A 15,716-nucleotide genomic window follows, 5' to 3' on the forward strand; every position below is an offset into this window, starting at 1 on the left:
TTGAAGAATCGTATTCAAAAGAAGGTATTCAAAAGAAGATATGCATCAGAACATGAGAAGACACACTGGAGACTGTTTTTATTTGGCAAGCAGTGTGACTGACTTGAATTTGGGCCAACTAACTGTCCCTTAAAGATTCCTGAGAGAAACCAATGTGCCCATAAATCAAAGAGAGGAAGTCAGGGCTTATTGCAAGGACGAAACCTGGATGGAAGTTGGTATGGAATTTACTTTCTTCAATTTTTATTGGGCCTTTCTTTGAAAGAAAGGGAAGGCATGATTTTTTGTTGTTGCTGAGTTTGTATGGTTCTGACAGGGGAATCTAAACAATTTAATATATACATATATATAAAATATATATTTAAATATATATATTTATTTATTTTAAAGATTTCATTTATTTATTTTAGAGAGAGAGGGAGAGCAGGAAGGTGAGTGGGGGGAGGGGCAGAGGGAAAGAGAATCCCAAGCAGACTCCCTACTGAGCACGGAGCCCGCTGTTGGGATTAATCTCACAACCCATGAGATCATAACCTGAGCTGAAATCACTAGTTGGATGCTTAACTGACTGAGCCACCTAGGCACCCCTGCTTTATATTATATTTTGAAGTTATTTTATCATGAACATACAGATTTTGAATTATCATCTTCCTGTTGTACTGGGCACATGGTGAATCATGGTGAATATTCTGTTTCTTTAGTTATTCTTCTTGCCTATTGTCAACTCTGTCTGCATTGGTATGGTTGCTCCAGCTTTCTTTTGGCTAGCATATGCATGGTGTATTTTTCCATTTTGGCTTACCATTTTGTTGTCCTCATATTTAAGGCACATTTCTTATAAGCAGCATGTGGCTTGCATTTTATTTTTATCCACCGTGATAAATTTAGCCTTTTACTTGGAGTTATCTAGTCTTCAATTTCTTTTACTTTAGCTTTACTGAGACCACCACCATTTCTCTGTTTTTGAGTCTCAGATTCTGTCCTATGCCCAGAATTGAGAAAGACCTCCAGGGGAAATGCAGCCACAGATAGTCTCTTCCTGGTCTCCCCCAGGGTTTTCAGCTGGTGTGTATCTGAGCTCTGTCACCTTGGTGAGCTTTCTTCTTCTGTATACCAGAAGACGGCTTAAAATTTTCCTCTGTTTTTCAGAAATTTTCAGTATAGCTATAAAGCAACCAACCCTACTCTGTCTACTTCAACATTTGGCCGATGGCTTGAGGGGGAATGTAGCTGTGTGTTGAGGTCCTTCAAAGCCTCCAGTTCTATTACTGCTTTCCCGTAGCACCAGCAAAAGCTCTGCTGATTTCACTGTCCCCAAGCAGTGACCCTCTATCTGGGCCAAGCCTGGACTGTCAGCCCCTAGCATATGCTGAATGTCAACAGTTTCCTCAGGGAACAGACAATTGCAGCTCATTAGCTCAACATCGAGAGTTTCCCCCTTGAACAAACTTTTAGCTCTCGAAATCTCATTGCTTCCACAGCTACATGAGGGGTCATTTAACATATATAGTCAGAGCCAACCTTAATTAGTTGTTTTTGTGGAGTGCTTTTCCATTGGAACCTACTCCATCTTCTCTCCGAATTTTCATCTAAACTAAAAGAATTTCTCCAGTTTAGAATTTATTTGTATGCCAAGGAATTTCACGATGACTGTAGAAAATTGGAAAATGCAGATAGGAAGACATTAAAGATGCTGTTGTGGTTATCTGTAGCTCTGTAACAAACTACTTCAAATCTAAGAGGTTTAAAAATCGTTTTAGTTTTACTCACAGTTTTGTAGGTCTGATAATGTTCAGTTGACTACTTTGTATCCATTTTACCAGGTATCATTTTCAAGATGGCATCCTCATTCATGTGGCTGGTGCTTGGGGAGACTTGCTCTGTTTTTCTCGCCACATGGTGTCTTATCCTCCAGGGTTTTTCATAGTGTGGTGGCCTAAAGGTAGGTGATCTTCTTACTTAGTGACTCAGGGCTTCTGAGACTGCAAAAAAGGATGCCGATCCTCTTAAAAGCTGGCATGAGAACCAGGATGACATTGTTTTCATCATATTCTATTGGTCAAAGTGGCCATGGACCAGGTCAGGTTCAACAGGTTCAACAACAGTGGAAATAGGCTCTACTTCTCAATGGGAAGAATGTTAATTTGCAGCCATCTTTTATCTGCTATGGTCCGTTCAGAGAATCGTTTGCAGTATCTTGGCAAAACAGAATAATAATAATAGCTAACATGCGTTGAGTACTTACATTGTGTTTTGCTTCACTTAGTCATTACTGTAATGCTGAGGTAAGGACCTATGAATATATGAAATGTTTTCGTTAGAATTTTATTTTATTTTATACATCTATTTATAGTTGACCCTTGAACAAGGCAGGGGTTAGGAGTGCCGACCTTCACACAGTCAAAAATTTACACATAACTTTTGACTCCTCAAAAACTTAACTACTACTAGCCTACTGTTGACTGGAAGCCTTACTGATAGCATAAACAGCTGATTAACATGTATTTTGTATGTTATATGTATTATTTACTATATTCTTACAACAAAGTAAGCTAGGGGAAAGAATGTGTTATTAAGAAAATCATAAGGAAAATACATTTACAGTTCTGTACTGTATTTATCAAAAAGAATCCACATATAAGTAGACCTGTGTAATTGAAACCCATGTTGCTCAAGAGTCAACTGTATTTAATTATACAAGTAAACATGAACACATGCTTATTAGAGAAAAAGCTAAACTGATGTAGAAATTTATAGAAATTTATATCTTGGAGTGCCTGGGTGGCTCAGTGGGTTAAGCGTTCGACTCCTGATTTTGACTCAGGTCATGATCTCAGGGTCATGAGATCGAGCATCACTGGGTCTGTGCACTGGGCATGGAGCCTGCTTAAGATTCTCTCTCTCCCTCTCCCTCTGCCTCTTCCATGCCCTCCCCCACCCCCACTCCTGGGCTCTTTCTCTCTCTCTAAAAAAAAAAAAAAAGAAATGTATATCTTTTCTCAGAGATGAACATGGTCATTAATCTAGTGGGTAACCTTCTAGAACTCTCATGTCTGTGTATTTGCTACCATAGCCCACTTGACCCTGATACCTTTGGTGCCAGATGCACTTAGGCAGAAAATGTGGATTCAAAGAAAATGTGGTTCAAAGCTATGATCCAAACAAATGAAAATAAGAAAGCCTCCCCTTCACCACTTATTCACGTTTCTTCCCTTTCATCAGTAAAATATTGTTAGCTGTTCTACATTCCTTTGATGACTTTCAGATGCTTCAACCTACAACACGGTTTCTGGTCCCTAGAGACTATTTTGTTTCATCACTGTCATTGGTCTCTAAGGCATGTCAGAAGCGTAGGTGACCAATGGAGTATTTCAAGCAAGGGTAATGTCAAAAAGCTTGCCATCGTATGTAAGTGCAATTTACCATCACTTAATTATTGAACAAGTCTTAGTGTTAAATAACTCCCTTAGAAAAAATTGATTCTGAGCTTTCTGAGACTTTAATACATAATCCATTTATTTTTAGTGTGATTTACATATAAAATGAGTTTTACCTTAACATTCTTATGTATAGAAGTATTCAAAAATTTCAGACTAATGAAGCACATAGAGGAAAGCAAAATTGTTCATAGCATTATTTTGTTTTAGGATTATAAATCAGCACATGTTCAACAAGCCCATGTCATCATGGCCCAGAGGGAATTGCCTTCACCAGATTCCTAAATAAGAATTGCATGCCTTCATGCACAGAAGTCAGTGGCATTCCTATACACCAACAACAAGTCAGAAGAAAGAGAAATTAAGGAGTCGATCCCATTTACAATTGCACCCAAAACCATAAGATACCTAGGAATAAATCTAACCAAAGAGGCAAAGGATCTGTACTCAGAAAACTATAAAATACTCATGAAAGAAATTGAGGAAGACACAAAGAAATGGAAAAACATTCCATGCTCATGGATTGGAAGAACAAATATTGTGAAGATGTCAATCCTACCTAGAGCAATCTACACATTCAATGCAATCCCCATCAAAATACCATCCACTTTCTTCAAAGAAATGGAAGAAATAATCCTAAAATTTGTATGAAACCAGAAAAGACCCCGCATAGCCAGAGGAATGTTGAAAAAGAAAAGCAAAGCTGGCGGCATCACAATTCCAGACTTCCAGCTCTACTACAAAGCTGTCATCATCAAGACAGTATGGTACTGACACAAAAACAGACACATAGATCAATGGAACAGAATAGAGAGCCCAGAAATGGACCCTCAACTCTATGGTCAACTAATCTTTGACAAAGCAGGAAAGAATGTCCAATGGAAAAAAGACAGTCTCTTCAACAAATGGTGTTGGGAAAATTGGACAGCCACATGCAGAAGAATGAAACTGGACCATTTCCTTACACCACACACAAAAATAGACTCCAAATGGTTGAAAGACCTCAGTGTGAGACAGGAGTCCATCAAAATCCTAAAGGAGAACACAGGCAGCAACCTCTTCGACCTCAGCCGCAGCAACTTCTTCCTAGAAACATCGCCAAAGGCAAGGGAAGCAAGGGCAAAAATGAACTCTTGGGACTTCATCAAGATAAAAAGCTTTTGCAAAGCAAAGGAAACAGTCAACAAAACCAAAAGACAACTGACAGAATGGGAGAAGATATTTGCAAATGACATATCAGATAAAGGGCTAGTATCCAAAATCTATAAAGAACTCATCAAACTCAACACCAAAAGAACAAAGAATCCAATCAAGAAATGGGCAGAAGACATGAACAGACATTTTTCCAAAGAAGACATCCAAATGGCCAACAGACACATGAAAAAGTGGTCAGTATCGCTCGGCATCAGGGAAATCCAAATCAAAACCTCAATGAGATACCACCTCAAACCAGTCAGAATGGCTAAAATTAACAAGTCAGGAAATGACAGATGTTGGCGGGGATGCGGAGAAAGGGGAACCCTCCTACACTGTTGGTGGGAATGCAAGCTGGTGCAGCCACTCTGGAAAACAGTATGGAGGTTCCTCAAAAAGTTGAAAATAGAGCTACCATATGATCCAGCAATTGCACTACTGGGTATTTACCCCAAAGATACAAAAGTAGGGACCCGAAAGGCTACGTGCACCCCGATGTTTCTAGCAGCAATGTCCACAATAGCCAAACTGTGGAAAGAGCCAAGATGTCCATGGACAGATGAATGGATAAAGAAGAGGTGGTATATATATACAATGGAATATTATGCAGCCATCAAAAGGAATAAGATCTTGCCATTTGCAACGACGTGGATGGAACTGGAGGGTATTATGCTGAGCGAAATAAGTCAAACAGAGAAAGACATGTATCATATGACCTCACTGATATGAGGAATTCTTAATCTCAGGAAACAAACTGAGGGTTGCTGGAGTGGGGGGTGGGGTGGGAGGGATGGGGTGACTGGGTGATGGACACTGGGGAGGGTATGTGTTCTGGTAAGCGCTGTGAATTGTGCAAGACTGTTGAATCTCAGATCTGGACCTCTGAAACAAATAATGCAATATATGTTAAGAAAGAAAAAAAGAAGAAGAATGTAGCAGGAGGGGAAGAATGAAGGGGGGGAAATCGGAGGGGGAGAAGAACCATGAGAGACGATGGACTCTGAAAAACAAACTGAGGGTTCTAGAGGGGAGGGGGTTGGGAGGATGGGTTAGCCTGGTGATGGGTATTGAGGAGGGCACGTTCTGCATGGAGCACTGGGTGTTATGCACAAACAATGAATCATGGAACGCTATATCTAAAACTAATGATGTAATGTATGGGGATTAACATAACAATAAAAAAATTAAAAAAAAAAAGAATTGCATGCCTTCAGGCAAAACATAATTCTAATGGCCAGTTTTAGTTCTGATTCATGAAATCTAGGTTTGTATTGTTTTGTAAAGTATGTTATTAATTGTAAAACCTACTAGCAACGCTTCCTGCTGTGATGATTTTCAAAATTCAAATATCTGTGTCTCTGATTTGGTCTCCTTTAGTCATACGTCCCTGTGAACTAGAACCAGACTTTGTTTCCAGGAGGCTGATCCTTTAATCTGAGCACTTGGTCCCACCTCCTTGGCCCTTCTTGCGTGTGCTCTCCGTCATTTATTTTCCTCCTTTTCTTGAATAGGCAAACTCTTTTCCTCTCTACAGGACTCCTCAGTTTTAAGTATTCCGTCTTTCTCCTCCCGAAGTCAAGTTTAATCTTTCTTCATGTCCACTGACTCTGTAGGTGTGTCTTTTTCTTTCTCTCGCCTGTTGAATTTCCTGGAAGAGTTCACTAGCTGCTTCTGTTGCCTTTTGTCCCTCTACTCCTAGTTCAGTGTTCATTTGCAACACCAGGCTTCTCAACACTGTTGATTGCCCCTGTGTGTGTGTGAGCGCACTCGTGTGCGTGCGTGTGAAAATCTGTTTTCCTTTGGCTTTCGTGCCATGACTCCCACTCTCCTCTGATGGGACTTCTTCCTCTGTGATATTTTTGCTGGCTCTGTGTATTGTCGGCCAGGAGTCTGTTCACAGAACTCTTCTCATCATAAACACCACTCTCCTGGAATAAGTTCATCCACTCTTAGTGCTCTCACTTCTATCTGACTAACACAACTTAAAAAAATCTTTAAAAAAATAATTATGGACTTACAAGAAATTGCAAAGATAGAGAAGTTCCACGTACCCATCACCCAGCTTCTCCATTGGCCTCATCTTACATAATTTTAGTGCATTATCAAAACCAGGAAAATGAATGACACAAATGATTAATTAGACTATATATCTTACTGGGACTTCACCACCTTTTTCAGGCACTCATTTTTTTTTTTTTTTGCATGTCTTTATGTATAATTTTATCATATTTTATCACATATATGGATTCATATGACTGCCATTATAATTAAGATGCAGAAATATTCCTTCATCACAAAGAACTCTCTTCTGCTGCCTCTTTATACTCACACTCTCCCTACTCTTCCCTAACCTTTGGCAATCACATGTCTACCCTCCATTGGTATAATTTTGTCATTTAACAGATTCCATATAAATGGAATTGTACAGTATGCAACTTTTTTCGATTGGCTTTTTCACTTAGCAGAATATCTTTAAGATCCATCCAAGTTGCTGTGTGTGTCAGTAGTTTTATTTTTTTCTTTTATACTGCTGAGTAGTAGTCCACTGTATGAATGTACCACAGATTGCTTCATCATTTATCCATCGAAGGACATTTGGTAGATTTTAGCTCTTACGAATAAAAGCTGCTGTGATCATTCATGCATAGGTTTCGTGTGAATCTAAGTTTTCACTTCTCTAGAATGAATGCCCAGCAGTGACATTGCTAGGTCCCATCAGCAATGTGTGAGTGATTCAGTTTCTATACATCTCCACTAGCATTTGATGGTACCACTATTTTAATTACCATGTTATAGATGTGCCATGGTATCCTGTATTTTTAACTGGCTTTTCCTTTATGCCTAGCAATATTGAAGACCTTTGCATGTGTTCATTTGCCATCCATATATCTTCTTTGGTGAACTGTTCAATTTATCTGTTTTTTTACTGTTGGATTTAGGTAGTTCTTTGTATACTCTGGACATGAGTCCTCTGATGGATATGCGATTTGCAAATATTTTCTCCCAGTTGGTGACTTACCTTTTCAACTTCTTGACATAGACTTCTAAGAGTAAATGCTTTGTTTTTTTCTTTTAATTTTGATGGGATCCAACTTATCAGTATTTTTTTTTTATGGATAGTGCTTTTGGTGTCATATCTAAGAGCTCTTTGCCTAAGCCCATTGCAAAGATTTCCTCCTGTGTTCTCTTCTAAAAGTTTTATAGTTTTACATTCTGCATTTATATCTATGACCAGCTTTGAGTTAATTTTTGTATGAGGTGTAAGGTTTTATTCAAGGATAGCTTGGCGGGGGCGGCTATTGATGTCCAATAGTGTTAGCACCATTTGTTGAAAAGACAATCCTTCATCTACTGGATTGCTTTTTTACTCTTGTCAAACATCAATTGGACACATTTGTGTGGATCTATTCTGGGTTCTCTATTTTGCTCCATTGATCTACCTGTGTCTATTACTCTGCCAATACCACATGGTCTTGATTACTGCGCTATATAGTAAGTCTTGAAACTGAGTAGTGTGATTCTTTCCACTTTATTCTTTTTTTCAGTAGTGTTTAGCTGTTCTAGTTCCTTTGTCTTTCTGTATAAATTTTAATACATACTGGAATAACACATCTTTAATCTTAACCCCTTCTCTCTTGAGTGGAGTTGGCAGATTTAGCAAAAAAAATACAGAATGCCCAGTTAAGTCTGAATTTCAGGAAAACAGCAAGGAATTTTTTAGTTTATGTATGCCCCACATATTGCAGGGGGCATACTTACACTAAACAATGATTTGTTGTTTATCTGAAATTCAATTTTAATGGTGCATCTTGTGTTTTATGTTTTTCTACCTTGTATTTTGTATTTTATCTACCCTTATGCCTCAGAAGAAAGAAAATCTTTTTACATGCATGTCATGCAGATAATATCTTTTTTAAATTTTTATTTCCATCCTTTTTTTTTTTTTTAAAGACTTATTTATTTATTTCAGAGAGAGAGAGAGAGAGAGAGAGTGCAAGCAGGGGGAGTGGCTGAGGGAGAGGGAGAGAAAATCTCAAGCAGACTCCATGCTGAGTGCAGAGCCTGACGTGGGGCTGGATCTCAGGACCCTGAGCTGAAACCAAGAGTTGGTTGCTTCAACAACTGTGCCACCCAAGTGCCCCTTTATCTCCATCCTTATACTTGCATCTCTTTCTGAATTTCCCATCACATTTATGGCCTTACCACCCACCTGAGAGCCTAAGTTTAAAGATGAGACTTACCTTCAACTGATCTTATCTTTCACACCACATCTCATTAGTCACCAAGTGTTTTGTGCTATTGACGCATCTTGTAGGTGTCTCCTGTCCTTTCTATGTCTATTTTTATGAATTTCTTCATTCTTATCATTTCTCTCTGGAATGCTGTCTTACCTTTCAGAGTCCTCCTTCTCCAGGCTTCCTCTGTATTGGCTTCCTCTCTACTCCTCTCCATATCATAGAATTTCTTACACCAGGGCCTTTAGTCTCCATTTTTTGGTGTCTCTACTTGTCTTTCCTCATTTTCACTTTCTAACCTCTTCTGCCTCCTTCCAGAGCTACTGTGTTTGGTAGTACCATGAGGGCAGGTATGTCTGGACTGGTGTTTCAGGATTAACATCAGGGTCTAGGTTATCAGGAGAGGGAGGCTGGTTTTATCGTGGCATGTGTTTGGGCCTGAGAGTTCCCTGAGACTGAGGCTTTGCACTGTAGGAGTCATAGATGAACGTGTAAGTATGAATAGTTATGAAGTGGGGAATGTCTAGACAAGAAGCCCCACTACAGTGTAGGTTGATATGTAAGAATGGTGTCATAGCATGGTCCAGTGAGCCTCATAATTCACAGGGCCCATCTTTAACACCAGCACTGTGTGGCAATAATAAAGGCAAAGGGCAAGTGGGAAATGGGCTCACACAGTACCATGCATTATATTGTATTTGTTCTCTTCCTTGTGCACATTTTTTTCTGCAGCATGTTGCATTTGCCTTAGCAGAGCACTGTTTTGTTAACCAATTCACATTTCTCCTGTTTCTTTAAAGAAGCACTTCCATCCTGACCACATAGCTAGAGTGTCAATATATTCACTGATCAGCTTCTATAAATGCATTGCCATGGATAGGGTCTGTGACATCAGGGTCATCTTTCGTATGCTAATCCTGCCGAGCACTCCTGGCTGCTTTGTTTGTACTCATCAGTAGCCACACCTGAACATTCTTTCCACGGCCATAGGTGGCTTTGCATTAATAATTTGACTTTCCAGTGTGATTATCATTCAGGATCTTCTACTGCTGTTTTGCCAATCCATAGCATTTGAAGGAAGTATAAAAGAGAACCTGTTTGGGGCTGGTAGATATTACTTCCGATCAGGGCGCCACGAGGAAGACTGTCTCTCTTCAAACAACAAACTCATGATCTTCTCTTGCTGTTTTGCCAATCTACATGATTTGAAGGCTTTGTTTTTACATCTGTTTGGGGCTGGTAGATACGACTTCTGATCAGAGGGCCACTGGGAAGACTGTCTCTTTTAAAACAACAAAATGCCTTTGGTATATTCTTTCCCGGTTTTCTCCTTTGAAACTTCTTCCTCTGTCATATCTGAGATTAAGGCCAGTATCTCTACACATCAAAATCCTACTACAAATAGGGGGAAAGCCTCAGAGCATATTTTGGATTTTTTTCCCTATCTTTCTTGCTTTCTTTCTATTTGATTGTACCAGGCTGCATATCCAGAACCCTAACTACCTTTTGTTTGTATTCGGGGTTCAGGCACAACTGACCGTGTTTGGAAACTGTTAAGACAATCTCAGGAAGTTCTTTTTTGTGTCAGCTGCATAGCTTCCTAGAAAAGACAATGCACTATGTCTGATGCTGGAATTTAGAACTATCTGGGCAAAGCTGATGAGTTATTGGGTGGCCTGACAAAAGTCTGTTTGAAGGGGGAGCTGAAGAGGCTCCCAGGTAAGGACATACCCTGAGGGAAGAGGGATCTAGCTTCATGAACTTAACCTACTGCCTCATCCTTTCTTTCCTGGAGGCAAGTATAGACTGTGATTACAGCATTGTTCTGTTACATTAATCTATCTCCTGGATAACTCTATAGAGGTGTGTTTAGGTTCTGCGGAGAGATACAGGTTAAAGTGAAAAATAAAGACTATAAAAGTAAAGTAAAAAGGAAGAAGAGTGTTTTAAGGAACTATGAAACCTATGGAAGACCAAGTTTTCTCAGGGTGCCCACTAATAGGGTAAAAGGTCAAAACCAAGAGATACTGTTTCTTATTTCATCTCAGATGTTCCCAAAACTCTTGCATTCTAAGGGCTCAGACCAAACACTAGACCAGAAGAATGTGGGAGAAGCAGCAGTTGCTGAGACAGGGGCAGGAGGGCTGTGGAACCCACTGGAATAACACAGAGTAAATCCAGGGACCTAGAAAATAATAAAGATGGGGAACTGTCTTCTTTGCCCAGTGGACTAACTGGGGCCACGGGCAAGTACTGCTGAGTCTCATAAGGTAGCATGGCTGCGTGGGGATGGGGGATTGTTCTTGAGCGCGTGTGAAATCCCTCTGGGGCAGTCCCAGGAATACTTAAAGGAAGGGGTCCTAAACCACAATAACACTGGTGGCCCGTTAGGTTAATGCTTACGTTTGATTACGTTTAGTCAGTCTGATCATTAGGGATATTTACAGACATTATAACTTACATTCGAAGAAAATAATAGTATGATAACCACATGAAAATAATAATTTTGGCCGGAATTACATTATTTTCAAGCCTGGGGGCAGTATGTGGTAAATGTTTCATACAATATAATACAAAGCCCAAGGTTGAGTCTAATCAAATTTGGCCACTTGAGCAATTATTCCTGTATACATTCTTGCGTTGATTTTCAAATGCTTTCATTCCATTTACATAAAAGAGTATCAGCAGATAAATTCACAGACCGCAGGTTTGAACAGATTTTATTCATTGCACACACAATAGCAAGAAAGCAGTGATTGGGTCAAGTGTCTGCCTTCATAGATGAGAAAGACTTGACTCAATGTACGGGTCTGATGTGCATGCGTCAAGAGCACATTTGATTTTCATCCATTTCTGCCTCCAACAACGTCCTCCATCCTAATAAGCAAGTAAGTCCCGTGAATGACTTTGAAAAGTCAATCCATTCACATGAAAGAGGAGAGAAATAGGTTTCCATTCTTTGCCAAGTATTTCCTTACCTAGCTTTTATCTTCACATTCATTCTTGAAGTTGGCTTAGAAAGACAAGAGTAGAAAGAGAGAGAATTCCTTTGGAGTGAAAATGTATAGGTTTGAGATGCTGGTTGCCCAGTTTTCAGTGAGAAATTCCAGAGGGAATACAATCTCTTAACCTAAGGGAGAAAGGCTGTTTGCAGTCATATTCATCTCTCACACACATGTATTAGCTTAACTTTCCTGTATTAATTATCTAAAGGCAAAAATGTCCCGAAAGAATGTGTTTGCTTCCTGCTGAATATTAAAACATTTTATACTACAATAATTTAAACAATATAATGCTGGCCTAAGACTAGACAAAGAGTTCTGTGGAACAGAATAGAAAACCCAGCAGTAGAGCCAAGTAATATAAGAATCAAATAGAATTTTAACTTAATGGGGAAAAATGTGGATATTGTTAGCATAACAGGGTAGCTGTTATCTTAAAGAAAAATAAAACTAGACTCTTTAAGTGAGGATAAGTTCTAATGGATCAAAGGTTAAAAACAAACAGAAAACCACAAGAGTAATAGAAGAAGATGTGAGATGTTTTTTATTTTTATTTATTTTTTTTAAAGATTTTATTTATTTATTTGTCAGAGAGAGAGAGAGAGAGCACAAGCAAGGGGAGGGGCAGGCAGAGGGAGAAGCAAACTCTCTGCTGAGCAGGGAGCCCATTCGATCCCAGGATCATGACCTGAGCCGAAGGCAGACGTTTAACCGACTAAGCCACCCAGGCGTCCCTGAGATGTTTTTTATATGTAATTCTAAATATGATTTAAAAAATCCTGAGGCCATAAAATAAGATTGATGTAAGTTCAACAAAAAAAGAATTCTGAAGGAATACCCTACACCAAAAACAAAGAAATAGGGATGGCTGGGTGGCTCAGTCAGTTAAGCGTGTGCCTTTGGTTCAGGTCATGATCCCAGGGTCCTGGGCTCAAGTCCCGCATCAGGCTCCCTGCTCAGTGGGGAGTCTGCTTCTCCCTCTGCCTGCCGATCCCCCTGCTTGTGCTCTCTCTCTCTCCCTCTGACAAACAAATAAATAAGATCTTAAAAAAAAAAAAAAAATGGTCAAAGGGAAAAGGGGGGAAATATTTGCAATTCATATTACAGACAAAGGGATGGTTTTGTTAATATTTTTGAGTTTGTCAACATCTAACAGAAAAAAGCCAATAACCTAACCAAAAAATGGGCCAAGATTATAATCAGGTATGAAAGTATAAATGTATCTAAACCATGTAAATATATAAAACTGCCCTCATAATAAGAGAAATGAAAATTAAAAGTATAATTTTTTAATTTGAGTGTAGTTGACATACAATGTTACATTAGTTCCAGGCACACAACATAGCGATTCGACAACTCTGTATGTTATGCTGTGCTCCCCACAAGCGTAGTTCCCATCTCTCACCATACAATGCATTACAATACCAGTGACTATATTCCCTCTGCTATGTCTTTTATTTCCATGACTTATTCATTTCATAATCAGAAGCCAGTACATCCCACTTCCCTTCGTCCATTTTGCCCAATCTCTCCACCCCCTGCCCCTCTGGCAACCATCAGTTTGTTCTCTGTATTTGTAAGTCTGATTCTGCTTCTGGTTTATTTGTTTATTCATGTTTTTAGATTCCACATATGAGTGAAATCACATGGTATTTGTTTTTCGCAGTCTGACTTATTTTACTTAGCATAATATCCTCTAGGTCCCTCCACGTTGTTGCAAATGCACAATCTCATTCTTTTTTTTATGGCTGAGTAGTATTCTAGTGTGTGTGTGTGTGTGTGTGTGTGTGTGTGTGTGTGTAGCCAATCTTCTTTATCCATTCATCTATCAGTAGACACTTGGACTGCTTTCATGTCTTGGCTATTATAAATATTGTTGCAATAAACATAGGGGTGCATATATATTTTTGAATTAGTGTTTTTCTTTTCTTTGGATAAATATCCAGTCATGGAATTATTAGATTGTATGGTAATTCTATTTTTAATTTTTTGAGGAGACTCCATACTGTTTTCCATAGTGGCTGCACAAATTTACATTCCTACCAACAGTGTACAAGGGTTGCCTTTTCTCCACATCCTCAAATAAAACTACAATTTTTGGGGGAGAGTAGATTTGCAAAGATTCAGCAAATGGTATTGACATGGGTGTAAATAAATAAGCTCATATATATATATGATCAGCAATTCGATAGTATCTATTAAAATACAAAGAAGTAGGCTCATATATATAGATATATATATGAAATGGGCTTATGTATATATATATAATCAGCAATTTGATAGTATCTATTAAAATATAAAATACATATATCCTTTTAACAAGCAATGCCACTTTTGTATGGAAATAAAAATGGTTAGGGGTGCGTAGGTGGCTCAGTCAATTGGGTGTCCAACTCTTGATTTTGGCTCAGGCCATGATCTTGGGGTCCTGGGATTGAGCCCGGCATCAAGTCCCACATTGGGCTGCATGCTCAGTGGGGAGTCTGCTTGAGGATTCTCTTCCTCTCCCTCTGCCCCTCCCCCATCACTCTCTCTCTCTAAAATAAATAAATAAATCTTAAAAAAAAGAAGTAATGGTTATAATCACAAAAGCAAGAGATGCCCTATGTACAGTGCCAATACTGTGGGAATATTGATAATAACAAAAGGTTGAAAACAACTTAAATGCCTTTAACAGGAAACTGGTTAAAATGGTTATTTTCATATGGTTATTTTCATTTATTTCATATTCCATTTCATATTTTATATTATTTTCATTCATAATTCAAGTTATGTAGCAATTAAAAAATGAGTCAGGTGTAATAGATCTGCAAGATATTTCATTGGAAGGCAAAATATGATTCAGAACAGTGTGCATGGTCTACTGTCATTTATATGTACCTATACATCTGTGTGTATTCACTGCCTAGATGCAAAGGAAAAACTCTTCGAAGCACCCAAAAGAAATCATAGAATGTGTTGGGAAAAGAACCTAAGAAATTTGTTTCTAGGAAGATAAAAAGGGTGGCTGTGGGACAGGAGTGGGAGAGATAATTCATTTTTACTGAATACCCTCTTGTACTTTTTGAAGTTTTTACTTCATGCAGGCATTAACTATTCTAAACATGATTATAACCTCAAATTTAAATACACTAATGATCACTCAAGATCTTTGACATTTAAGCATCCAGCCTACCCAGTATCTCCCTCCAAGAGTGATAGCATTTTTCTCAGCACTAGCGAGCATTGGCCAGTGTCCTTTCTTCTATTATAATTCCCTGAAGGAGCATCTGCTCAAGAGGTGAGTGTAAGTATTTTTATGTTGCTAGTTTTTTTTTTTTCTTAAATGGGACATAATGTTAAGGGGTATATTCTCTAATTTTATAAGAATTAATTAAAATTTAAGGTTATAAGTTTAATTTTTGGTGTATTATAAGCAATTAGAGGAGAGTTTCTCAATCTTGACCCTATTGATCTTTAGGGCTGAACAGTTCTTTGTTGTTGAGGCTGTCCTGGGACTGTAGGATGGTTATCACAATTCCTACCCACTACCCACTAGATTCTACCCTCTAGATAGTAGTAGAACTTACCCCTCCCACCTGTGACAACTGATAGAACTTTTCTCCCCAAATTGTGACACCCAAAAATGTCTCCAGATATTGGCACATGTTCTTGGGGAGCAAAATCCCTGCCCTGCACCTCTCCTTTTTTCCCCATGTGAGAACTACAGAATTAGAACTACTGAATTATTGGGTCCTGACATATGTAAGGTTCTAAGACTGTGTATGTGAAGTCTTGCTGCCTTTTTGTTGTTGTTGTTAAAGACTTATTTTATTTATTTGAGAGAGAGAGAGAGAGAGTGGGAGGAG

This window comes from Phoca vitulina, unplaced genomic scaffold, assembly GCF_004348235.1.
Source record: "Phoca vitulina isolate PV1807 unplaced genomic scaffold, GSC_HSeal_1.0 scaffold32, whole genome shotgun sequence".
Lineage (NCBI taxonomy): Eukaryota > Metazoa > Chordata > Mammalia > Carnivora > Phocidae > Phoca > Phoca vitulina.